This window comes from Triticum aestivum, chromosome 1A (genome assembly GCF_018294505.1).
Source record: "Triticum aestivum cultivar Chinese Spring chromosome 1A, IWGSC CS RefSeq v2.1, whole genome shotgun sequence".
NCBI classification, from domain to species: Eukaryota; Viridiplantae; Streptophyta; class Magnoliopsida; order Poales; family Poaceae; genus Triticum; species Triticum aestivum.
The window spans coordinates 440231689-440257827 of record NC_057794.1 but is presented as its reverse complement, the minus strand read 5'-3'; positions in this window follow the sequence as shown (position 1 = coordinate 440257827).

Below are 26139 nucleotides of genomic sequence, written 5' to 3'. Positions count from 1 at the left end.
TGTAGACTTTGTTGGGCCTCCAAGTGCAGAGGTTTGTAGGACAGTAGCAAATTTCCCTCAAGTGGATGACCTAAGGTTTATCCATCCGTAGGAGGCGTAGGATGAAGATGGTCTCTCTCAAGCAACCCTGCACCCAAATAACAAAGAGTCTCTTGTGTCCCCAACACACCCAATACAATGGTAAATTGTATAGGTGCACTAGTTCGCCGAAGAGATGGTGATACAAGTGCAATATGGATAGTAGATAATAGTTTTTGTAATCTGAAAATATAAAAACAGCAAAGTAAAAATGATAAAAGTGAGCGTAAAGGGTATTGCAATGTGTTGAAACAAGGCCTAGGGTTCATACTTTCGCTAGTGCAAGTTCCCTCAACAATAATAACATAATTGGATCACATAACTATCCCTCAACATGCAACAAAGAGTCACTCCAAAGTCACTAATAGCGGAGAACGAATGAAGAGATTATGGTAGGGTATGAAACCACCTCAAAGTTATTCTTTCCAATCAATCCGTTGGGCTATTCCTATAAGTTTCACAAACATCCCTAGAGTTCGTACTAGAATAACACCTTAAGACACAAATCAACCAAAACCCCATGTCACCTAGATACTCCAATGTCACCTCAAGTATCCGTGGGTATGATTATACGATATGCATCACACAATCTCAGATTCATCTATTCAAGCAACACAAAGGACCTCAAAGAGTGCCCCAAAGTTCTACCGGAGAATCATGACGAAAACATGTGCCAACCCCTATGCATAGGTTCATGGGCGGAACCTGCAAGTTGATCACCAAAACATACATCAAGTGAATCACGTGGTATCCCATTGTCACCACAGATACGCACGGCAAGACATACATCAAGTGTTCTCAAATCTTTAAAGACACAATCTGATAAGATAACTCCGAAGGGGAAACTCAATCCATTACAAGAGAGTAGAGGGGGGAAGAAACATCATAGGATCCAAATATAATAGCAAAGCTCGCGATACATCAAGATCGTATCATCTTAAGAACACGAGAGGGAGAGAGAGAGAGAGAGATCAAACACATAGCTACTGGTACATACCCTCAGCCCCGAGGGAGAACTACTCCCTCCTCGTCATGGAGAGCACCAGGATGATGAAGATGGCCACCGGAGAAGGATTCCCCCTCCAGCGGGGTGCCGGAACGGGTCTAGATTGGTTTTCGGTGGCTACGGAGGCTTCTGGCGGTGGAACTCCCGATCTATTGTCTGTTCTGGAAGTTTTAGGATACGTAGGTATATATGGGTGAAAGAAGTACGTCGGTGGACCGAAGGGGGGCCACAAGGCAGGGGGCGCGCCCCCCACCCTTGTGGGCACCTCCCTTCTTTCCTGACGTGCACTCCAAGCTTTTCCGGTAGCTTTCCTTCCAAAAATAACTTCTCTAGTTGATTTCAATCCGTTTCGACTCCGTTTGATATTCCTTTTCTTCGAAACACTGAAATAGGCAAAAAAACAGCAAATCTAGGCTGGGCCTCCGGTTAATAGGTTAGTCCCAAAAATAATATAAAAGTGGATGATAAAGCCCAATGTTTCCCAAAACAGTAGATAACATAGCATGGAGCAATCAAAAATTATAGATACATTGGAGACGTATCAAGCATCCCCAAGCTTAATTCCTGCTCGTCCTCGAGTAGGTAAATGATAAAAATGGAATTTTTGATGCGGAGTGCTACTTGGCATAATTTCAATGTAATTCTTATTAATTGTGGCATGAATATTCAGATCTGAAAGATTCAACACAAAAGTTCATATTGACATAAAAATAATAATACTTCAAGCATACTAACTAAGCAATTATGTCTTCTCAAAATAACACGGCCAAAGAAAGTTATCCCTACAAAATCATATAGTCTGGCTATGCTCCATCTTTACCACACAACATATTTAAATCATGCACAACCCCGATGACAAGCCAAGCAGTTGTTTCATACTTTTGATGTTCTCAAACCTTTTCAATCTTCACACAATACATGAGCGTGAGCCATGGATATAGCACTATAGGTGGAATAGAATGGTGGTTGTGGAGAAGACAAAAAGGAGAAGATAGTCTCACATCAACTAGGCGTATCAACGGGCTATGGAGATGCCCATCAATAGATATCAATGTGAGTGAGTAGGGATTGCCATGCAACGGATGCACTAGAGCTATAAGTGTATGAAAGCTCAAAAAGAAACTAAGTGGGTGTGCATCCAAGTTGCTTGCTCACGAAGACCTAGGGCATTTTGGGGAAGCCCATTATTGCAATATACAAGCCAAGTTCTATAATGAAAAATTCCCACTAGTATATGAAAGTGACAACAGAGGAGACTCTCTATCATGAAGATCATGGTGCTATTTTGAAGCACAAGTGTGGTAAAAGGATACTAGCATTGTCCCTTCTCTCGTTTTCTCTCATTTTTTTGGGCCTTCTCTTTTTATGGCCTCTTTTCTCTTTTTTTATTTGGGCTTCTTTGGCCTCTATTATTTATTTATTTTCGTCCGGAGTCTCATCCCGACTTGTGGGGGAATCATAGTCTCCATCATCCTTTCCTCACTGGGACAATGCTCTAATAATGATGATCATCACACTTTTATTTTCTTCCAACTCAAGAATTACAACTCGATACTTAGAACAATATATGACTCTATATGAATGCCTCCGCCGGTGTACCGGGATGTGCAACGACCCATGAGTGACATGTATGAAATAATTATGAATGGTGGCTTTGCCACAAATACGATGTCAACTACATGATCATGCAAAGCAATATGACAATGATGAAGCGTGTCATAATGACGGAACGGTGGAAAGTTGCATGGCAATATATCTCGGAATGGCTATGGAAATGCCATAATAGGTAGGTATGGTGGCTGTTTTGAGGAAGGTAAATGGTGGGTTTATGGTACCGGCGAAAGTTGCGCGGTACTAGAGAGGCTAGCAATGGTGGAAGGGTGAGAGTGCGTATAATCCATGGACTCAGCATTAGTCATAAAGAACTCACATACTTATTGCAAAAAATTATTAGTTATCGAAACAAAGTATTACGCGGATGCTCCTAGGGGGATAGATTGGTAGGAAAAGACCATCGCTCGTCCCCGACCGCCACTCATAAGGAAGGCAATCAATAAATAAATCATGCTCTGACTTCATCACATAAGGGTTCACCATACGTGCTTGCTACGGGAATCGCAAACTTCAACACAAGTATTTCTCAAATTCACAACTACTCAACTAGCATGACTCTAATATCACAATCTTCATATCTCAAAACAATCATCAAGTATCAAACTTCTCATAGTATTCAATGCACTTTATATGAAAGTTTTTATTATATCCCTCTTGGATGCCCATCATATTAGGACTAGCTTCATAACCAAAGCAAACTACCATTCTGTTCTAAAGACTCTCAAAATGATATAAGTGAAGCATCAGAGATCAATTATTTCTTCAAAATAAAACCACCACCGTTATCTAAAAAGATATAAGTGAAGCACTAGAGCAAATGACAAACTGCTCCGAAAGATATAAGTGAAGATCAATGAGTAGTCAAACAATTATGAAACTATGTGAAGACTCTCTAACATTTAAGAATTTAAGATCTTGGTATTTTATTCAAAGAGCAAGCAAAACAAAATGAAATAAAATGACGCTCCAAGCAAAACACATATCATGTGGTAAATAAAAATATAGCTCCAAGTAAAGTTACCGATGAACGAAGACGAAAGAGGGGATGCCTTCCGGGGCATCCCCAAGATTAGGCTCTTGGTTGTCCTTGAATATTACCTTGGGGTGCCTTGGGAATCCCCAAGCTTAGGCTCTTGCCACTCCTTATTCCATAATCCATCGAATCTTTACCCAAAACTTGAAAACTTCACAACACAAAACTTAAAGTAGAAAACTCGTGAGCTCCGTTAGTATAAGAAAATAAATCACCACTTCAAGGTACTGTAATGAACTCATTCTTTATTTATATTGGTGTTAAACCTACTGTATTCCAACTTCTCTATGGTTTATAAACTATTTTACTAGCCATAGATTCATCAAAATAAGTAAACAACACATGAAAAACAGAATATGTCAAAAACAAAACAGTCTGTAGTAATCTGGAACAAACGTATACTTTTGGAACTCATAAAATTCTCAAATAAATTGCTGGACCTGAGGAATTTATCTATTAATCATCTGAAAAAAGAATTAACTGAATAGAACTTTCCAAATAAACATGGCAGCAATTCTCGTAAGCGCTAAAGTTTCTGTTTTTTACAGCATGATCAACAAGACTTTCCCCAAGTCTTCCCAAAGGTTCCACCTGGCACAAACATTAATTAAAACATAAAACCACATGTAATCAGAGGCTATATGAATTATTTATTACTAAACAGGAAAAAAAAGCAAGGATTAAAAATAAAAATTGGGTTGCCTCCCACCAAGCGCTATCGTTTAACGCCCCTAGCTAGGCATGATGATTTCAATGATGCTCACATAAAAGATAAGAATTGAAACATAAAAAGGGCATCATGAAGGATATGACTAGCACATTTAAGCCTAACCCACTTCCTATGCATAGGGATTTTGTGAGCGAACAACTTATGGGAACAATAATCAACTAGCATAGGAAGGCAAAACAAGCATAACTTCAAAATTTTAAGCACATAGAGAGGAAACTTGATATTATTGCAATTCCTACAAGCATATATTCCTCCCTCATAATAATTTTCAGTATCATCATGAATGAATTCAACAATATAACCAGCACCTAAAGCATTATTTTCATGATCTACAAGCATAGAAATTTTACTACTCTCCACACAAGCAAAATTCTTCTCAATCGGAATAGTGGGAGTATCATAAGAGACTCGAATACTATAAATTGTTTCCACATTAAAAGAGTAATGTTCGGAGAAGGGGTAATCATAATCATGACAAGTTTTATAAATATAATCACTACTTTTTATAGCATAAGTATCATCACAATAATCATAATAAGTAGGAGGCATGCTATCATCATTATAAATTTGCATATCAAAACTTGGGAGACTAAAAATATCATCTTCATCAAACATAGCATCCCCAAGCTTTGGACAAACATTAATTGCAGCAAATATATTCTCAAAAACATCATCTTCATCAAACATAGCATCCCCAAGCTTGGGCCTTTTCATATCATAAGCATAATCACTCCCGTCATTAATAGTATGGATAGCACCAATAGTATAGCAATTATCATATTCTTCCAAGCAAGTGCCAAAAAAAATTTCAAGATCATAAGAAGTATCATTATCTTCCACAATTATATTTTCACGAGGCACAATAGTAATAGGAGCAGCACTATTTGGGAGAGATATCTTTTTACCTCTCTTCCTTTTTCTTTTCTTCTTCTTCACCACATCATGTGTGGGTTCAATCCTATTTTTGGAGCTCCTTATTAATGAGATTGGTTGAATAGGAGGCTCCTCCTCGTTACTTGATTCATCATAAGAAATAATAGGAGGATATTTAGAAGTCTCCTCCCTTTCATTAGTATTCTCTTCATCTTCTATTTGTTTTCTTTTCTTTATGTAGTTGGCAATATAAGGATTTTGAATACAATTCACCGCATAATACATATAAATTTCCTCTAGATCAAAATCAAGAAGTTTATAATGGGAAAATTCTGGAAGATGCTTAGTTATACGTTTCATTTCTTTGTAACCCATAAGCAAACTAAGTTCATTATAATGTGTAAGGGAAATCAAGTCATCACAATTTTTGGGCACGATACGATCATGAAACAATTTGCATTGGGTAATGAAATGATCATGTTCATTGCAAAGCTCACAAGCATGGCCAACATAATTTAAATTTTCAGCACATTCATCTAGCTCTTCTTGCAACAATTTAGTTTCTAAGTACTTATGCTTCTTGCAATATCTATCTTCTCTATTTGGTGTGTACTTACAAACCCAATGCACTCCACAAAAATTGACATGTTTATAGGAGACATTTTCATCATAACTAGTGCAATCATCATTAGTAGCATGGATATTCAAAGAATTCGTACTAACAACATTGCAACATGTTCATCATTCACATATTTTATGTCAAGCATTCTATGTAATTCTTCTTCTAGCATTTGAGCACAATTTTCCTTTCCATCATACTCACGAAAGATATTAAAAAGATGAAGCGTATGAGGTAGACTCAATTCCATTTTTTATATAGTTTTCTTTTATAGACTAAACTAGTGATAAAACAAGAAACTAAAAGACTCGATTGCAAGATCTAAAGATATACCTTCAAGCACTCACCTCCCCGGCAACGGCGCCAGAAAAGAGCTTGATGTCTACTACACAACCTTCTTCGTGAAGACTTTGTTGGGCCTCCAAGTGCAGACGTTTGTCGGACAGTAGCAAATTTCCCTCAAGTGGATGACCTAAGGTTTATCCATCCGTAGGAGGCGTAGGATAAAGATGGTCTCTCTCAAGCAATCCTGCAACCAAATAACAAAGAGTCTCTTGTGTCCCCAACACACCCAATACAATGGTAAATTGTATAGGTGCACTAGTTCGGCGAAGAGATGGTGATACAAGTGCAATATGGATAGTAGATAATAGTTTTTGTAATCTCAAAATATAAAAACAGCAAGGTTACAAATGATAAAAGTGAGCGTAAACAGTATTGCAATGTATTGAAACAAGGCCTAGGGTTCATACTTTCGCTAGTGCAAGTTCCCTCAACAATAATAACATAATTGGATCACATAACTATCCCTCAACATGCAACAAAGAGTCACTCCAAAGTCACTAATAGCAGAGAACGAACGAAGAGATTATGGTAGGGTACGAAACCACCTCAAAGTTATTCTTTCCAATCAATCCGTTGGGCTATTCCTATAAGTTTCACAAACAGCCCTAGAGTTCGTACTAGAATAACACCTTAAGACACAAATCAACCAAAACCCTAATGTCACCTAGATACTCCAATGTCACCTCAAGTATCCATGGGTATGATTATACGATATGCATCACACAATCTCAGATTCATCTATTCAACCAACACAAAGGACCTCAAAGAGTGCCCCAAAGTTCTACCGGAGAATCACGACGAAAACGTGTGCCAACCCATATGCATAGGTTCATGGGCGGAACCCGCAAGTTGATCACCAAAACATACATCAAGTGAATCACGTGGTATTCCATTGTCACCACAGATACGCACGGCAAGACATACATCAAGTGTTCTGAAATCTTTAAAGACTCAATCTGATAAGATAACTCCGAAGGGGAAACTCAATCCATTACAAGAGAGTAGAGGGGGGAAGAAACATCATAGGATCCAAATATAATAGCAAAGCTCGCGATACATCAAGATTGTATCATCTCAAGAACACGAGAGGGAGAGAGAGAGATCAAACACATAGCTACTAGTACATACCCTCAGCCCCGAGGGAGAACTACTCCCTCCTCGTCATGGAGAGCACCGGGATGATGAAGATGGCCACCGGAGAAGGATTCCCCCTCCGGTAGGGTGCCGGAACGGGTCTAGATTGGTTTTCGGTGGCTACAGAGGCTTCTGGCGGTGGAACTCCCGGTCAATTGTCTGTTCTGGAAGTTTTAGGATACGTAGGTATATATGGGTGAAAGAAGTACGTCGGTGGACCGAAGGGGGCCACGAGGCAGGGTGGGCGCGCCCCCCACCCTTGTGGGCACCTCCCTTCTTTCCTGACGTGCACTCCAAGCTTTTCCGGTAGCTTTCCTTCCAAAAATAACTTCTCTAGTTGATTTCGTTCCGTTTCGACTCCGTTTGATATTCCTTTTCTTCGAAACACTGAAATAGGCAAAAAAACAGCAAATCTGGGCTGGGCCTCCGGTTAATAGGTTAGTCCCAAAAATAATATAAAAGTGGATGATAAAGCCCAATATTGCCCAAAACAGTAGATAACATAGCATGGAGCAATTTCGCCGCACGTGTCATTTCGCCGCACGTGTCACGTTCTCTGCGAGGCATGAATAGAACAATGGTTTTTTTGAAAGAATGAATAGAACAATGCTAACAATGAGATGAATAGCAAATTAGATCATTTTTTATCGCCATATGGCACTGGGCTGCCGTGTTTCGTGCTCCTCCATCGCAGTACTACTCCGGTGGAAAACTTGAGTATACCGCACGGTTCTTTGCTCCTCCTCGATTAGGTCGTCAGCGCATTTATACGAGCAGTCAAATCAAAAGGCCCTGCCTTCCAGCAGTAATGAGCCGTCAAATCATAAAGGCCCTCGCCTCTCGTGAAACTGACCAAGCTAGACTGCCCCACCCTCTAGCCTTTTAAAAAATGTATACTTTTGTACAACAGTAGTATCGATGGATTGCACCATGGAGCAAAACTTGAAATTAAAAAAGGTGGTACATATAGAGAGCGCCCGTCGCCAAATTATGCATATAGTACTATTAAAAAGGCTAGTCACAATAATGGTGTCCAGCACAACCCACCCCTCAAATAAAACTAAGAGGGTGCTTGGATACGTTTTAGTCCCATGACTAAAAGTAGTGGGACTAAAACATGCTAGCCTCACCCATGCTTGGATTCAAATACTAAAAAGGCTAAAATCAAGTTAATGAGAATTTATTATCCTCCAAACCCTCCAATCCAGAACTCGCATGTGTTAAAGGAGAGGAGTTAAATGAGTAGAGAGAGGACTAATCCACATTTTAGTAGGGGTACCTGATACGTCTCCATCGTACTACTTTTCCAAACACTTTTGCCCTTGTTTTGGACTCTAACTTGTATGACTTGAATGGAACTAACCTGGACTGACGCTGTTTTCAGCATAATTTCCATGATGTTGTTTTATGTGCAGAAAACAAAAGTTCTCGGAATGACCTGAAACTCCACGGAATATCTTACAATAAATAATAAAAAATCCTCGCCAAAGATGAAGACCAGGGGGCCCACACCCTTGCCACGAGGGTGGGGGCACGCCCTAGGGGGGTGGGCGCGCCCCCTACCTCGTGGGCCCCCTGGAGACCTCCCGACTCCAACTCCAATTCTATATAACTGCTTTCGGGGAGAAAAAAATGTGAGAGAAGAAATCATCGCGTTTTACAATACGGAGCCACCACCAAGCCCTAAAACCTCTCGGGAGGGCTGATCTGGAGTCCGTTCGGGGCTCCGGAGAGGGGGATTCGTCGCCTTCGTCATCATCAACCAACCTCCATCACCAATTTCATGATGCTCACCGCCGTGCGTGAGTAATTCCATCGTAGGCTTGCTGGACGGTGATGGGTTGGATGAGATTTATCATGTAATCGAGTTAGTTTTGTAAGGGTTTGATCCCTAGTATCCACTATGTTCTGAGATTGATGTTGCTACGACTTTGCTATACTTAATGCTTGTCACTAGGGCCCGAGTGCCATGATTTCAGATCTGAACCTATTATGTTTTCATCAATATATGAGTGTTCTTGATCCTATCTTGCAAGTCTATAGTCACCTATTATGTGTTATGATCCGTTAACCCCGAAGTGATAATAATCGGGATACTTACCGGTGATGACCGTAGTTTGAGGAGTTCATGTTTTCACTATGTGCTAATGCTTTGTTCCGGTTCTCTATTAAAAGGAGGCCTTAATATCCCTTAGTTTCCATTAGGACCCCGCTGCCACGGGAGGGTAGGACAAAAGATGTCATGCAAGTTCTTTTCCATAAGCACGTATGACTATATTCGGAATACATGCCTACATTACATTGACGAATTGGAGCTAGTTCTGTGCCACCCTATGTTATGACTGTTACATGATGAACCGCATCCGGCATAATTATCCATCATTGATCCAATGCCTACGAGCTTTCCATATACTGGTTTAGCTTATGTACTTTCCCATTGATATTGTTACAATCACTACAAAATACCAAAAACATTACTTTGCTTTCGTTACTCTTTTGTTACCGTTACCATCGCTATCATATTACTTTGCTACTAAACACTTTGCTACAGATACTAAGTTTCTAGGTGTGGTTGAATTGACAACTCAGCTGCTAATACTTGAGAATATTCTTTGGCTCCCCTTGTGTTGAATCAATAAATTTGGGTTGAATACTCTACCCTCGAAAGCTGTTGCGATCCCCTATACTTGTGGGTTATCAAGACTAATTTCTGGCGCCGTTGCCGGGGAGCATAGCTCTATTCTTTGAGTCACTTGGGATTTATATCTGCTGGACACTATGAAGAATTTGAAAGACGCAAAGACAACAATTTATCCCTCAACTACGAGGGGAGGTAAGGAACTGTCATCTAGCTCTGCACTTGATTCACCATCTGTTATGAGTAAGCTTGCGACACCTAAACCTACTTCTGCTATTCGTTCTGATATGTCGCATGTTATTGATGATGCTACTTATTCTATACATGATACTTATGATGAAACTACTTCTATGCTTGATACTACTGTGCCACTTGGTGATTTTCTCGAGGAACGACTTGCTAGGGCTAGAGAGATTGAAAATATTGAATCTGATTATGATGATGAAAGTGATGATGAAGAATCGCTTGTTATTCCTGAGGGTTATTTATTTGATCAAGAAGCTTCTTTAGCTATTTTAGCTTGCAAAGATAGATATGAACTCAAAAGGTTATTAGCTAAATGGAATAAGCAATCTCTAAATGCTAGGATGAGACCTAACCCTACTTTTGCTACTTCACCTATCTGTGTTACTGATAAGGATTATGAATTCTCTGTTGATCCTGATATAATTACTTTAGTTGAATCTGATCCTTTTCATGGCTATGAATCTGAAACTGTTGTGGCACATCTTACTAAATTAAACGATATAGCCACCCTGTTCACTAATGATGAGAGATCTCGCTACTTTTATATCCGTAAAATATTTTCATTCTCATTAAAGGGTGATGCTAAGATATGGTTTAATTCTCTTGATCCTGCTTGTGTGCGTAGTCCCCAGGATATGATTTACTACTTCTCTGCTAAATATTTCCCTGCTCATAAGAAACAAGCTGCTTTAAAGGAAATATACAACTTTGTCCAAATTAAAGAAGAGAGTCTCCCACGAGCTTGGGGGAGGCTTCTCAAGTTACTTAATGCTTTGCCTGATCATTCTCTTAAGAAAAATGAAATACTTGATATCTTTTATAATGGACTAACTGATGCTTCCAGAGATTACCTGGATAGTTGTGCTGGTTCTCTTTTCAGGGAAAGAACACCGGATGGAGCTGAAATCATATTGAATAATATGTTGACAAATGAAAATAATTGGGCACCTCCTGAGCCAGCTCCTGCTCCAATTAATGATCCTATTCCTAAACCAACTCCGAAGAAGAGAGGTGTTCTATTTCTCAGTCCCGAAGATATGCAAGAGGCAAAGAAATCTATGAAAGAAAAAGGTATTAAAACTGAAGATGTTAAGAAGTTACCTCCTATTGAAGAAATACATGGTCTTAATTTACCGCCTGCCGAAGAAACATATGATCTTGATCCTTTATTTAGTGAAGAACCTCCAGACCTCGATAACCCGACACGGGTAGTAAAGGTAAATTCTCTCTATAGATATGATAAAGCTGAAATCCCTCCTGCTAAAATTGCTAGTCAATGCTTGGATGAGTTTGATAATTTTATGTTTAAGCAAGAAGACTTCAATGCTTATTTTGGTAGACAATTAAAACAAGATGCTGATATGATTAAATACTTGGGTGATTATATGGCTAATATTAGAGGTGAACTTAAACTTATTAGTAAACATGCTTCTATGGTACCACTCAAGTAGAACAAGTACTTAAAGCTCAAAAGGATTGCTCAATGAGATGAATAGTAAGGAAAATAATTATGTTGTTAAGGTGGCTACTAGAACTGGTAGAATGACTCGGGAACCTTTGTGTCCTGAACGCCACCCTAAGAGAATTGAACAAGATTCCCAGAGAAATAATATTGATGCACCTAGTTCTTCTAAAAAGAAGAAAAAGAAAATAACAGAACTGTGCAAACTTCTAGTGAACCTATTGCTGAACCACCTGATAATCCAAATGGTATCTCTATGTCTGATGCTGAAACACAATCTGTAAATGAACATGAACCTACTGAAAATATTAATGATGATGTTCATGATGATGCTCAACCTAGTAATGATAATGATGTAGAAATTGAACCTGTTGTTGATCTTGATAACCCATAATCAAAGAACCAACGTTATGATAAGAAAGACTTTGTTGCTAGGAAACATGGTAAAGAAAGAAAACCTTGGGTTCAGAAACCCATGCCTTTTCCTCCCAAACCATCCAAGAAAAAGGATGATGAGGATTTTGAGCGCTTTGCTGAAATGATTAGACCTATCTTTTTGTGTATGCGATTAACTGATATGCTCAAAACAAATCCTTATGCTAAGTATATGAAAGATATTATTACAAATAAAAGAAAGATACCAGAAGCTGAAATTTCCACCATGCTTGCTAATTATACTTTTAAGGGTGGAATACCAAAGAAACTTGGAGATCCAGGAGTACCTACTATACCATGCTCCATTAAAAGAAACTATGCTAAAACTGCTTTATGTGATCTTGGAGCCGGTGTTAGTGTTCTGCCTCTCTCTTTATATCGTGGACTTGATTTGAATAAGTTGACACCTACTAAAATATCTTTGCAAATGGCTGATAAATCAACTGCTATACCTGTCGGTATTTTTGAGGATGTGCCTGTTGTAGTTGCAAACGTTACTATTTTAATGGACTTTGTTATTCTTGATATTCCCGAGGACGATAGTATGTCTATTATTCTTGGAAGACCTTTTCTTAATACTGCAGGGGCTGTTATTGATTGCAACAAAGGCAATGTCACTTTTCATGTCAATGGTAATGAGCATACAGTACATTTTTCGAGGAAACAACCTCAAGTTCATAGTACCAATTCTATCGGAAAAATTCCATCGATTATATTTGGAGGTTTTGAATTTCCTCTTCCTACTATCAAGAAGAAATATGATATACTTATTATTGGGGATGTGCATATCCCCGTTGAGGTAACCTAGTGTTATTATAAATTTCTCCGGTTTCATGTTAATCGGAATGAGTTTGTTAACAAGACTTGATCAACCTTGTTAGTGGATTCCTTTTGATGAGCATGAGATGGATGAAACTAGAAGCACAACCTTCTGTACCCCTCTATACTTTCTGTTATTTAGTTGAAATAAAGTGAAAATAAATAATTTTCTGTCTGTTATCTGATTATCCGTGCAATATAAAAATACCTCGAAAATAAAAGTTCTCCAAATGCCCTGAAAATTAAATATGATTTTTTCTAGAATATTTGAGGATTTATGGAACAAAGAACACACCAGGGGGCAACCACCTTGCCACGACGGTGGAGGGCGCGCCCAACCCCTAGGGCACGCCCCCTGCCTCGTGGGCCCACGATGGCCCTCCTCCACTTATTCCTGCACACATCCTCTTCTTCCTCCTCCCCCAAACACGAAAAACCAACTCAAGCACGAGTTCCAGCTCTCTTTGCTGTAATTTTCGATCTCCTTGCTCAAAGCACCTCTCACAAAACTGCTTGGGGAGATTGTTCCTTGGTATGTGACTCCTCCATTGGTCCAATTAGTTTTTGTTCTAGTGCTTTATTCATTGAAATTTTTTGCTGCTTAGGTGACCCTGTTCTTGAGCTTGCATGTCAAATTTATATGGTCAAAAGTAGTTTTGATGCATGATATAGGCCATAGGCACTTGTAGGAGTGGTTTCTATCAATATTATTGAGTTTGGTTTACTTTTATTTTGAAGTTACTAAAAAATTTCAGAATTTTTCAGAGGAAGAAAAATTCTTAGGAAAATGTTCCAAGGTGGTTCTTCAAAGAAGCAAGGACCTAGGCTTGCAATGCGTGATGCTGACGAAGAGCCACCAAGAGACGCTCCAGTGCGTCCTTGTGAGTGGCCTTCTGAAAATTTTATGGAGCGAGCGGGAATTAAAGAATTTAACGCATATTTGCGTAATGCCGGTCTTGAGGACTTTGAGGCAGACAAATGCCCCCAGTATCATGATCTCACAAGCTCTTTTGTGAGGAGGTTTGAGTATTCATCTTCGTGTAATTCTCCTTCAGTCATGTTTGATCTTTATGACAAATCTTATACCATGGACTTAGAGGATTTCACTTTTGCTTGCAAACTTCCACAATGGGGTAGTGTTAGGGATCCCCCTAAATCTGAATTTAGAAACCTTCTTGCTAGTATAATTGTAGGGGAATCTAGAGATATAACGCAAGCTACCATAGGGAGCATTCACTTTCCTGCTATACATTATTTTGCTCTCTTCATAGGTAGGTGCATAAATACTAAGGATGAAGCTTTTCACATGTGTGTCCCTGACCTTAGCATTCTCAGGAGTGTTGTGTCAGGAGACCAATCTTATCATATGGGAGCCATTGTAGCTCGTAGGTTGCATCATAATAGATATAATGGAGATTTCTTTGGAGGAATTTATGCAACCCGCTTAGCTAAATTTCTTGAGATAGATGTTCGTGAAGGAGACATGTAGTTGCCTCCTGCTTATTTAGATTTTGATTCTATGGTTTCTCACCATTTTGTCGAGAGGAACAAATCGCCTCTCCAGTACCGACTAATCTTTGACAGACGTTGTGTTGTCCGTATTACTCTCCCTGCTCCTGCTTTCTTTGATTATCAGGCAAGAGGAAGATATACTATTACCAGAGAGTTGGCAGATGAGTACGAGAGGAGAGCAGAGTCCGCTCGTCGCCACACTGCAGCTCAGTAGGCGATAGCCGCTGCATCACAGTACGACCCCAACAACTATTATTATGGATATCAGCCAGGCCAACCGTGGCCATAGACCAACTTAGGCCAAAAGCCTAAGCTTGGGGGAGTATGTATTTCTCACCGACATTACATTTATGTTCACACACACTCATTGCTAGATGTCAGTGCTCATACTTTTTCATTGTATCATCCATGCTAGTTTATTTTCCTTTTTATGCTTTCTTCTTGTGTGTTTAATAAACCTTAAGAAAAACCAAAAAAATTAGTAGTAGTTTACTTTTCTTGTTGTAGAAATAATTAAAAAGAAAACCCAAAAATATTTCTTGTTCTTCTTTTGCTTGTTGGGAGCTTTCCCGTGCAAATAGTTTTATTTCTTTTCTTTTCTTTGGGGGTCGATAGGAGAAGACCATAATTAAATTGTTGAAGTGGCTCTTACATGCTTTATTGTTGATTTAACCAAGAGCCCATATTGCTTTGTCTTCTCATGTTTATTGAATGCTCGCAGATTCCAGCTTAGTCCAATGCATGTGCACTCTTATTATTATTCACATCGTTCGGTCGTGCAAGTGAAAGGCAATTATGATGATATTTGATGGACTGACTGAGATGAGAAAAGTTGGTACGAACTCGACCTCTTTTGTTTTTGTAAATATGATGAGTTCATCGTTCTTGATTCAGCTTGTTATGAATAAACATGTTCGCAATGACAATTAGAGATCATAGTTGCTTGTGCCATGCTTGATTAGCTATGAGTTATAATGGTTTACCTTGCGTGCCAACATGCTATTGAGATGGTTATGATGTGGTATGATGGGGTGGTATCCTCCTTCGAATGATTTAAGTGACTTGACTTGGCACATGTTCACGCATGTAGTTGAAACAAATCAACATAGCCTTCACGATATTTATGTTCATGGTGGATTATATCCTACTCATGCTTGCATCCAATGTTTATTAATTTTAATGCATGTACATGGCTGTTGTCGCTCTCTAGTTGGTCGCTTTCCAGTCTTTTGCTAGCTTTCACCTGTACTAAGCGGGAATACTACTTGTGCATCCAAACTCCTTAAACCCCAAAGTTATTCCACATGAGTCCACTATACCTTCCTATATGTGGTATCTACCTGCCATTCCAAGTAAATTTGTATGTGCCAAACTCTAAACCTTCAAATAATCATCCTGTTTTGTATGCTCGAATAGCTCATGTATCAACTAGGGCTGCCTATATCTTCCATGCTAGGCGGGTTATTCTCAAGAGTGGACTCCGCTCCTCACTCACGAGAAAATGGCTGGTCATCGGGATGCCCAGTCCCATGCTTTATGCAAACTAAATAAAAAATAATTGCAAAACAAAACTCCCCCTGGGACCTGATGTATGTTGGAGGCACTCGTTGTTTCGAGCAAGCCATGGATTGATGTTTGTTGGTGGAGGGGGAGTGTAAACTTTACCATTCTATTTGGGAACCGCCTATAATGTGTGTAGCATGGAAGATATCGCCATCTCTTGGTTGTTATGTTGACAATGAAAGTACACCGCTCAAAATATTATTCACCTCTATTTCAAAACCGAGCTCTGGCACCTCTACAAATCCCTGCTTCCCTCTGCGAAGGGCCTATCTATTTACTTTTATGCTGAGTCATCATCCTCTTATTAAAAAGCACCAGTTGGAGAGCACCGCTGTCATTTGCATTCATTACTGTTAATTTATATTGGATGTGACTATGATTGGATCTCTTTTACCATGAATTACAATGTCTAGTCAGTCCTTGATCTTTAAAGGTGCTCTGCATTTATGTTTTGCGGTCTCACAAAGGGCTAGCGAGATACCATCTTGTTATATCATATTATGATTGTTTTGAGTAAGTGTTGTCATTCGAGATTTATTATTATGGCTTGCTAGTTGATTATGCTATTGATATGGGTAATCATGAGACCTGAGAATTATTGCAAATATGGTTAGTTATAATCTTTGCTGAAAACTTGAATGCTAGCTTGACACATTTACAACAACAAGAGAAAACAGAGTTTGTAAAAGTTTTTCTTTATATCTTTCAGTTTGTCAACTGAATTGCTTGAGGACAAGCAAGGGTTTAAGCTTGGGGGAGTTGATATGTCTCCGCCGTATCTACTTTTCCAAACACTTTTGCCCTTGTTTTGGAATCTAACTTGTATGATTTTAATGGAACTAACCCAGACTGACGCTGTTTTCAGCAGAATTGCCATGATGTTGTTTTATGTGCAGAAAACAAAAGTTCTCGGAATGACCTGAAACTCCACGGAATATCTTACAATAAATAATAAAAAATCCTTGCCAAAGATGAAGACCAGGGGGCCCACACCCTTGCCACGAGGGTGTGGGCCCCCCCTAGGGCGCGCCCCCTACCTCGTGGGCCCCCTGGAGACCTCCCGACTCCAACTCCAATTCTATATAACTGATTTCGGGGATAAAAAATGTGAGAGAAGAAATCATCGCGTTTTACAATACGGAGCCGCCGCCAAGCCCTAAAACCTCTCAGGAGGGCTGATCTGGAGTCCGTTCGGGGCTCCGGAGAGGGGGATTCGTCGCCATCGTCATCATCAACCATCCTCCATCGCCAATTTCATGATGCTCACCGCCGTGCGTGAGTAATTCCATCGTAGGCTTGCTGGACAGTGATGGGTTGGATGAGATTTATCATGTAATCGAGTTAGTTTTGTTAAGGTTTGATCCCTATTATCCACTATGTTCTGAGATTGATGTTGCTATGACTTTGCTATGCTTAATGCTTGTCACTAGGGCCCGAGTGCCATGATTTCAGATCTGAACCTATTATGTTTTCATAAATATATGAGTGTTCTTGATCCTATCTTGCAAGTCTATAGTCACCTATTATGTGTTATGATCCGTTAACCCCGAAGTGACAATAATCGGGATACTTACCGGTGATAACCGTAGTTTGAGGAGTTCATGTATTCACTATGTGCTAATGCTTTGTTCCGGTTCTCTATTAAAAGGAGGCCTTAATATCCCTTAGTTTCCATTAGGACCCCGCTGCCACGGGAGGGTAGGACAAAAGATGTCATGCAAGTTCTTTTCCATAAGCACCTATGACTATATTCGGAATACATGCCTACATTACATTGACGAATTGGAGCTAGTTCTGTGTCACCCTATGTTATGACTGTTACATGATGAACCGCATCCAGCATAATTATCCATCATTGATCCAATGCCTACTAGGGATGGCAATTTTATCCATGGATCTGGATACCCATGGATACCCGACCTGGTTGGGTAAGGGTATGGAGTGCATTTCTGCCCATGGGTCCGTGGATATGGATACCCACGAACAGTCAGGTTGGGCACCCGTATGACATGTGGGGCCATATGCCAGTGACAGTAGAAAGAGCGGATCAATGGGAAATGGCAGGCAATATGCAACTGGTGCCATAAGTTATATGCTGCAGAATCAACCTCTGGTATGTCACACTTAAGGACTCATCGTATTACTTGTTGCCTACTTTTGCATGTAGTTTATGTTGTCGTTTATGAGTGAATGATGATGAGTTAATTTGATCTTCGTGAAGGCTTCATGCTGACTTTTCTATGCCCATGGAGCTCCATGGGTATGTGGGTTTCTAGTCAGTTTGGGCATGGGCGCAAGTTGTGCCCATGGATAATTTGGTGGATGGGCAGAGGGTAGGAAGATGGGTCATGGGTTGGATTTGGACCAGCTCAACCCGCCCCAAACCCGACCCATTGCCATCCCTAATGCCTACAAGCTTTCCATATACTGGTTTACGCTTATTTACTTTCCAGTTGCTATTGTTACAATCACTACAAAATACCAAAAACATTACTTTGCTTTCGTTACTCTTTTGTTACCGTTACCATCACTATCATATTACTTTGCTACTAAACACTTTGCTGCAGATACTAAGTTTCTAGGTGTGGTTGAATTGACAACTCAGCTGTTAATACTGGAGAATATTCTTTGGCTCCCCTTGTGTCGAATCAATAAATTTGGGTTGAATACTCTACCCTCGAAAGCTGTTGCGATCCCCTATACTTGTGGGTTATCAGTACCCTTGACCAAAAAAATTTAGTCTCAAGACTAGTTTTAGCCCCTCTTTAGTCAGGGGTGATTGGAACTTTAGCCTCTTAAAGAGACTATTTTTAGTCAGACTAAAATAAGTCGCTTGGATCCAAACACCCTCTAAGCATCCTTGAATTATTTGACAAAACTGAGCACCCTGAAATTCTTTGACAATTAAACTACTGGCTATATGATGTTGGCCATATATATATTGTACGTATATAATGTGAAGAAACGAGTGGTAGTACTATACTAACTAAAATATGAAATGTAAGAAATACTAGTATGTACGGACTGAAGAGTTAAAGTAATGAGAAGAAACATAACATAGTTCTGGTGGGGGCTCAGCACAACACACCCCTCAAATTAAATTAAGCACACCTGAAATTAAACTTTGCAACTATTCTGGTAGACACTGCATTAGAACCACCAAGAGCAACGACACTGCCACCTTACTCGGAGTCCTCGTCCACGTCCTCGACTTCGCCCTTGTCCCTCTTCCTCTTGGCCGATACTTCTTTGCTTGAACCGCACACTTGGCTATTGCTCTTCGTCCAACCCTTGTAGATATTGAAGCAAAGGTAGCCATCCATTTCATCATAGTGGATGTGGTCTATATCTAGTACATTCCGCTGCCATGCATGACGATGAAACGTGTATGGAGGTTTCTCCAGTTTACCGTACGAAGGATGAACCATGGCTCCTACCAGGGTCAGCATTGAAGGCTGACGAGAGGACACCAGCCGATTCTTCTGGAGGTCGAAGGTGTTGCCTACAATGAGGCCTATCCGACGCAGGACTTCTTCGTCGTTACCAAAGTCTACAGTAACGAATTTGACTAGGTTGCTCTGGAGGAAGTCCTTAAAATCCTGGCACTCAACATCGGCATGGCATATGCGATAGACCAAGCATAAGTCATGCACGCAAACCTAGATCACGGCGGGCTTCTTCCTCTCTTCGTCCTTTAGATCCTTCTCTGGTCCCAGGACTGTGGTGTACTCAACATCTAGCCCAACGACCCACTCATCATCTGAGTCTTCGAACATGCGTCTGAAGCGAGAAAGGCATCCTTTCACTGTCGCGGAAGAACGGGTGTAGATGACGTCGAACTCATCGCTGGTGATGGTTCTAACCTTGTACTCACCGCCGATCGTGCAGATTTGGGATGCCATGGATTTGGGAGGAGGGTTAGGATTAGTGGAACTCTATAATGTGAATGGACGGGACTACTAGGAGCGAACCACCATAGTATTGAAGGACGTGCGAGGACGAGTAGGAGCGAACTGCCAGCGTGAGAACGGCAGGGTAGTGGCTTTCCATTCTCCCATGATCACGAGGCCCCACCTGTCCAGCAGTAACTCACTGTCAAATCACACAGCCCTACGTTTGCAGCAACCTACTCCCTCGTCTTCTCGCGTCTCTGTCGAACAGACTAGGCGGAACTGCCCCACCGCCTACCGTGCAGGAAAAGCCCTGCCCTCGACTTTTAAATAGTATACAGTATACTAATTTTGTATCCATGGATTGCACCCGCGCCATGGAGCAAAGCATCTAGAAAACGGCGGTACACATGTACGGAGTATACAGCACGCCCGTCGCGTTCGTGTCACACCCTAGACGGTCGGTCTGGCACGCTGCTCTCCGAATGGAACGTGCGTCATATTGCATTTACACACACATGTGGGACGACAATTGAGAACTGACCATAGGCACACTCCCCGGCCCCGCAAGTCGGGTGACTTAATAGAAGAGGGAGACGAGTGATAGTACTAGAGAAGTGTTGTACTACATTGGTGCCTGGACGATCCCTGCAAGACACGGAAGATCAGTTCGTCCATGCATGTGACCAGACTCTAGCAGACACGCCTGGATTGGCTATCGTCTACATATCGTGCAGGCTGTGTTGTACATGGCTGTAGTTGTGGTGAGAAATCTAAAAAAGGTTTCTTGTCATCTCGCAAAATTAGGTGTCATGTGCTTTGGATCACTGCGAGGGTTAAACAGCGACAACTGAGTTGGGCTAGTCATTGGGGGCACATGCACGAACAGTGACTACTCGGCTGCCATCTAGGTCAAGCCGGCTATGTTAATTAGGACATCTATCGACGGACCCCTTTTCTACGAGTTTATCTTTAATTTGAGCTTTGTTCCTCGTCTAGTTTGTCCGCCGGGATTCATGTTGTCTCCTTTGGGCAGTGAGGTTATGATTTCTTGTCATGTGGCATTTTTTCGTGTTATATGTTATAATCCGGCGCTTCAGATCAAAATGACGACAACTGCGCCTCCGGGCCACGTGCATGAAGACTTCTCGACAGTCATTGACGAGGTCAAGCCAGCTCCGGTAGACAAAAGAAAACTAGTACTACTCCCCTATATAGGCAGGAGCCTCCGCGCCTGATTGCTAGTGTTGCTCTCTTCACACTGTCTCGGCCTCTCCAGATCTAAACACGACAGCGGTGGCCACTCTCTCTCTCTCTCTCTCTCTCTCTGCTCACCACTGGTCACAGATCCAGCCGGATCCTCTTTGTCGGGGAAGGTGAGAAGGTGCAACATTCACGTGGTCGTCCTTGGCGACGGCTCTTACCCACTGCTGGGCGCGTCCCGATCAGCCTGCCTTGCCGTTCTCTCCCAAGCATCGCTGGCGAGGGAGGGCCTCCGATCCCTTCTTCCTCGCTGTCGTAGTGTGGGCAAATCCGGCCTCCCACCGCCCACCTAGCGACATCCTGGCGACCATCAGGTATAACTTCCTTCGAAATCGTCCTTGCTCTACTTCCCGAGCCCCTGACGTCGCTCCATTTGTATCTTTTACTATTTCTCAGGCCCCCTCGTAGATAGGATCGATCGGTTGTTCGAAAACCACCTAATTTTTTACGTTTAAGAGATATAACTAGTTCATGCACCCGAATCTAGTACTACTTGGTTCAAACAAGGAAGAAAGGGGGTGGGGGTGGGGGAGGATTTGTTACCTGAATCTAGGACTTGGTCGAAAGAGGAAATAATGGGGGCAAAAAGTAGCAGAGACTGGCTATCCAACTGGTCTCTGGGTCTAATAGGGGAATAAAGGGAAACGCAGTACAAACTCAATATAAACCCGATCTATTGGTTGAAAAGGGAAAGAAAGTGGGAACTGGGGGACAAGTCAACAAAGTAAGTCCAGCACTAGATTTGCTAGCCTCACACAGTATAAGGTGGCTATACCGAACAAAAATGGGACCAACCCAGATATCCTGTTCTGATGTTTGTTGCCCCGAGCCACTCTTATGTAATGCCACTGGTAAAATGTAGCAGTCGCACTGTTAAAAGTAAGGACACGTTAAACCAATGTTGTTTTCAATGTAATGCCTCTAGTAATATGAATCAATGGCACTTCTTTACATGTCCTGCTAAAATTTCCCATTAAGATAAGTTGGTTCTTTTCGTTAGAAATGCAACTGTCCTGGTCTGCCTACTCTCCCGTGCCCAAAGTAATGTCGTATTTAACGGTTGTCATAGTTAATCCTAATGCCCACACTAATATCTAGTAATGCCAGTGCTTTAGAAATTGCTACTGTCCTTGTAGGATTTTCATTCAGATAAGGAACATGCTTCTTTTCATTTTATTCATGTTTCATCACTTGTTAGGCACCCTCCTTTCCACCTTTTTTGTGCAAACAGAGATATACATTTCACGCTCGATCTTAGTTGAACTGCACAAATGATATCCAAATTATAGTTGAGCATTCCAGGAGCTTCACAACCAACCTTGATGTTGCTCAATTTTGTTGCAACTAATAAAGAAGAAGCTCTGTGGGTTTCGTTTTCTGATGGAAATGGAACCAGGGCTGGAGCCCTTTTCTTAAAAAAAATTGAAGAAGAAGCTGCTAGCTCACGGGACATTGCTTCATTTTAGGTGAACTACACCAAAAGGTCCCATGAATTGAATCATCCATGTTGGTGACTGAAAGAGCCAGCTTCAGCATCCCAGTCTAAGCACCCCCGGCCTCCATCCTTGCGACGCACGGTACACCTTGTTTGCCACCTGCTCAACCCTAGTGTCACTGATAAAATGAAGTAATAATACAGTTAAAATAGAGCGAGTGTCATCTCTATCATTTCATTTCCAATGTAGATAAAGAAAGTGCTTCTCTTTATTAATGTATGTTCCATCAACTAGTCCCATTGTTAATGTTTAAGCGTTTCTGCAAACTGGGGTGCTTAATTTTAGTTGATATGTACAAAAATAGAGATTTGAATGTCTCAAGGCGCCTCCTTGTACTACCGCTGTACACTGATGTTCATCACTGGCAAAGGTGTATCTGGGAGACTTGGGACGATGTCCAGTATGAGGCGTACCGTATGAGCACTAGTGCAGAACCGGGCAATAGCACCGGTTCATAAGGCCCTTTAGTGTCGGTTCGGTAACTGGCACTAAAGTGTGGGCACTAAAGCCCCCCCCCCCTTTAGTACCGGTTCAGCACGAACCGGTGCTAAAGGGCAACTACGTGGCATGAGCCAGCTCCGGGGGCAGGGAGCCCTTTAGTACCGGTTGGTGACACCAACCGGTATTAAAAGGTTGGGGGGTTTTGGGTTTATGATTTCTTTTTCATTTAATTTTGTGTTTTCCATTTAATTCTTTTTCGTTTGCTGGTATTTTATGATACTACATATTGTACACGTTATGCATATATATAAATAGAATTTCTAGTAGAACCGATCATATATATATATATATCATCGAATGTCTCACAACCACCATTAATTCACACATATATACACACATGTATATATATATATATATATATATATATACAATTAGCTAGCTATATATAATTTCTCCTAATTGGTGACTTTGGAGCCAGTGGCATTAGCCTAATTGGTGCCTTCGGAGCATGATGACAATTGGAAGTGGTTCATCGGGGCGGTAGCGGGTAATACTATTCTCCTTTGGGATCTATGACCTGGTCGAGCAAAAATCCCGTTATTTCCTCTTGAATTGCTTCTATGTGCTCCTCTGTAGGAGCTTCTCCCGCACCTCTTTGAACTGTTAAGAAGGAGATCAATATGCATGTGTATTAGTTGTGTGACTAGATATCGATAATGGTGTAAAAATTGTGAATAGTGTGACAAACGTACCCAGTCCTGTCTTTGAGATCTGCTTCTTTCGGACGCCATCATGCGAATGTTCTCGCAAACGTAGTATGCACACAGATTATTCCCCGGCGCCTGCTTCAGGGCCTTTACGAGAATGGAATTTGATCAGATAATAATTAATCAAGCATGATAATTAAAGAGATGGCAGCTAGCTAGCTAGTACTACTTAATTACTTACCTTGGGTCGATACCATTTCAGCTTTCGTTTCCATTGGCCTGGAGTGACGCTGATGAACTTTGCCCAAGCCCTGCCCGCCGACAAAGAAAATGAATAAAGGGGTTATTAAATAGTTCATATCAGGAAATGACGAACTAATAATAGGCCGAGATATAGTTAATAATGATTGAAATTACCTGTTGACTATCCCATCAAGATGGTGTAGTCACTTGCTTTCTTAAGTAGTGAGTCTAGTACTTCAACTGTTCCTTCATCAACTTTAATGATTAACAAGATCCAGTGAAATCTGCATGCACACACGTTTGCATGTCTTAATTAAGCGGGCATATGTAAGCAAAAACATGTAGCTAGCTAGTAGGCAAAAACAGAATTTGTAGTACAAGACAGTGTGACTCACTCGAAGTTGTAAGGAAGTAGTATATCTTCATTGTATTTGAGGCGCTTGAAGAACTCTAGCATGCTTTCCTCTACACTTTTTTCGTAATATGGATCTAATTTCCATGTGTATTCATTAATGGTATTTGGGTCAACGAACCCAATGCCATAGCGTCCACCTTTTTTCATTTCATAAATCTTCATCCTGCATAATACCACAGAAAAGAATATAGTGAGGATAATTACAGGTAATGATTGATCAAAATGATCACTACAGCTAGCTTGAGACTTAAATTACAGAAAGAAATCACTTACAGACAATAGCAACTGACGATAGATTTGTCGAGTGCGTCTTGATTGTATAACTGAAATAGTTCTGAATACTCAACGGACACAGCTTTCTCATGGTAGTAATGATCCTTCTTGACATTCACCATGAGGGACTCTCGATTGGAAATCTTGGTAATGTCCATGTACCATTGATGCAATTCATACATTCTCGTTGGGAGCTTCTTGACCTCGTCTGGCTCGACCAAAGGTTGGCCCCGGACATATTTCCGTTTTATTTCCTCCTCTCTAGTCGGAGACATGGGCTCGATATCGAGGAGTTGTCCAACAGTGATCATGAGCTTTCAGCCTGCTCAATATGCTCCTCGGTTATTACCACATCGCCCAGCCCGGGAACGTTAATGGTTTGCCCACAATAATATTGGGCGCGCGTACTCTCATGTGTTGTTGGCACAACAAGCGGGGGGATTGATTGTGCCGCCTGTTCTCCCAGCTGGGGAACGGTTTTACCGCTCCTTTGGCTAGCTGATTTGCTCGAGCTCGAGCTCACCTCTTTCTGTAGACGTGCTCGATTTCACTTCCTGAGGTGGCGCTCATAGTCTGTGTCAACGGGATTGGGAGCTAGTGCTCTAGCCATACGAATGAAGTGGTCAATCTTTTGCTCAGGCACTTTCTCCCTTGGCGGCGGTGGCGGTTTCGGTGCAAAATTGGCTTCCACCTCGGCCTTCGATATGGCTGCGTTTTCCTCCTCGGACTTGTCGTAAGGCCTCTGCGGAAGAGGCGCGAGGCTGCTTGGACCATATTGAAATCGCTTGCCTCCGCCTGTACCTCCAGTACTACCTCGACTTGTACCGCTATGCACCATAGCTGAGGCGGCTCTCTTCCGTGATTGCTGAGGCGGCGGAGACGGCTGACGTGGCTGAGCTGGAGGAGGAGGAGTGGCCTGAAGTTGTGCCGGACTTGGAGGAGGAGTGGCCTGACGCTTTGCTGGACTTGGAGGAGGAGGAGTGGCCTGAAGCTGTGCCGGACTTGGAGGAGGAGTGGCCTGAAGCTGTGCCGGACTTGGAGGAGGAGTGGCCTGACGCGTTGGTGGACTTGGAGGAGCGGGAGTCTGCTGACTCGGTGGCGGACTTCGATGAGGAGTCGGCTAACGCGGTGTCGGTGGCCTTCGAAAGATGATGCAATCCTTTCTCCATAGGATGATACGATGGTTAGCATCTCCCAGTGTGTGCTCGTCGTCACCTCCAGGAATGTCAAGCTCTAGCCCCGAATATTGGTCCACCACCTCATCAACCAAGACACGAGCATAGCCCGTTGGAATCGGGTAGCAA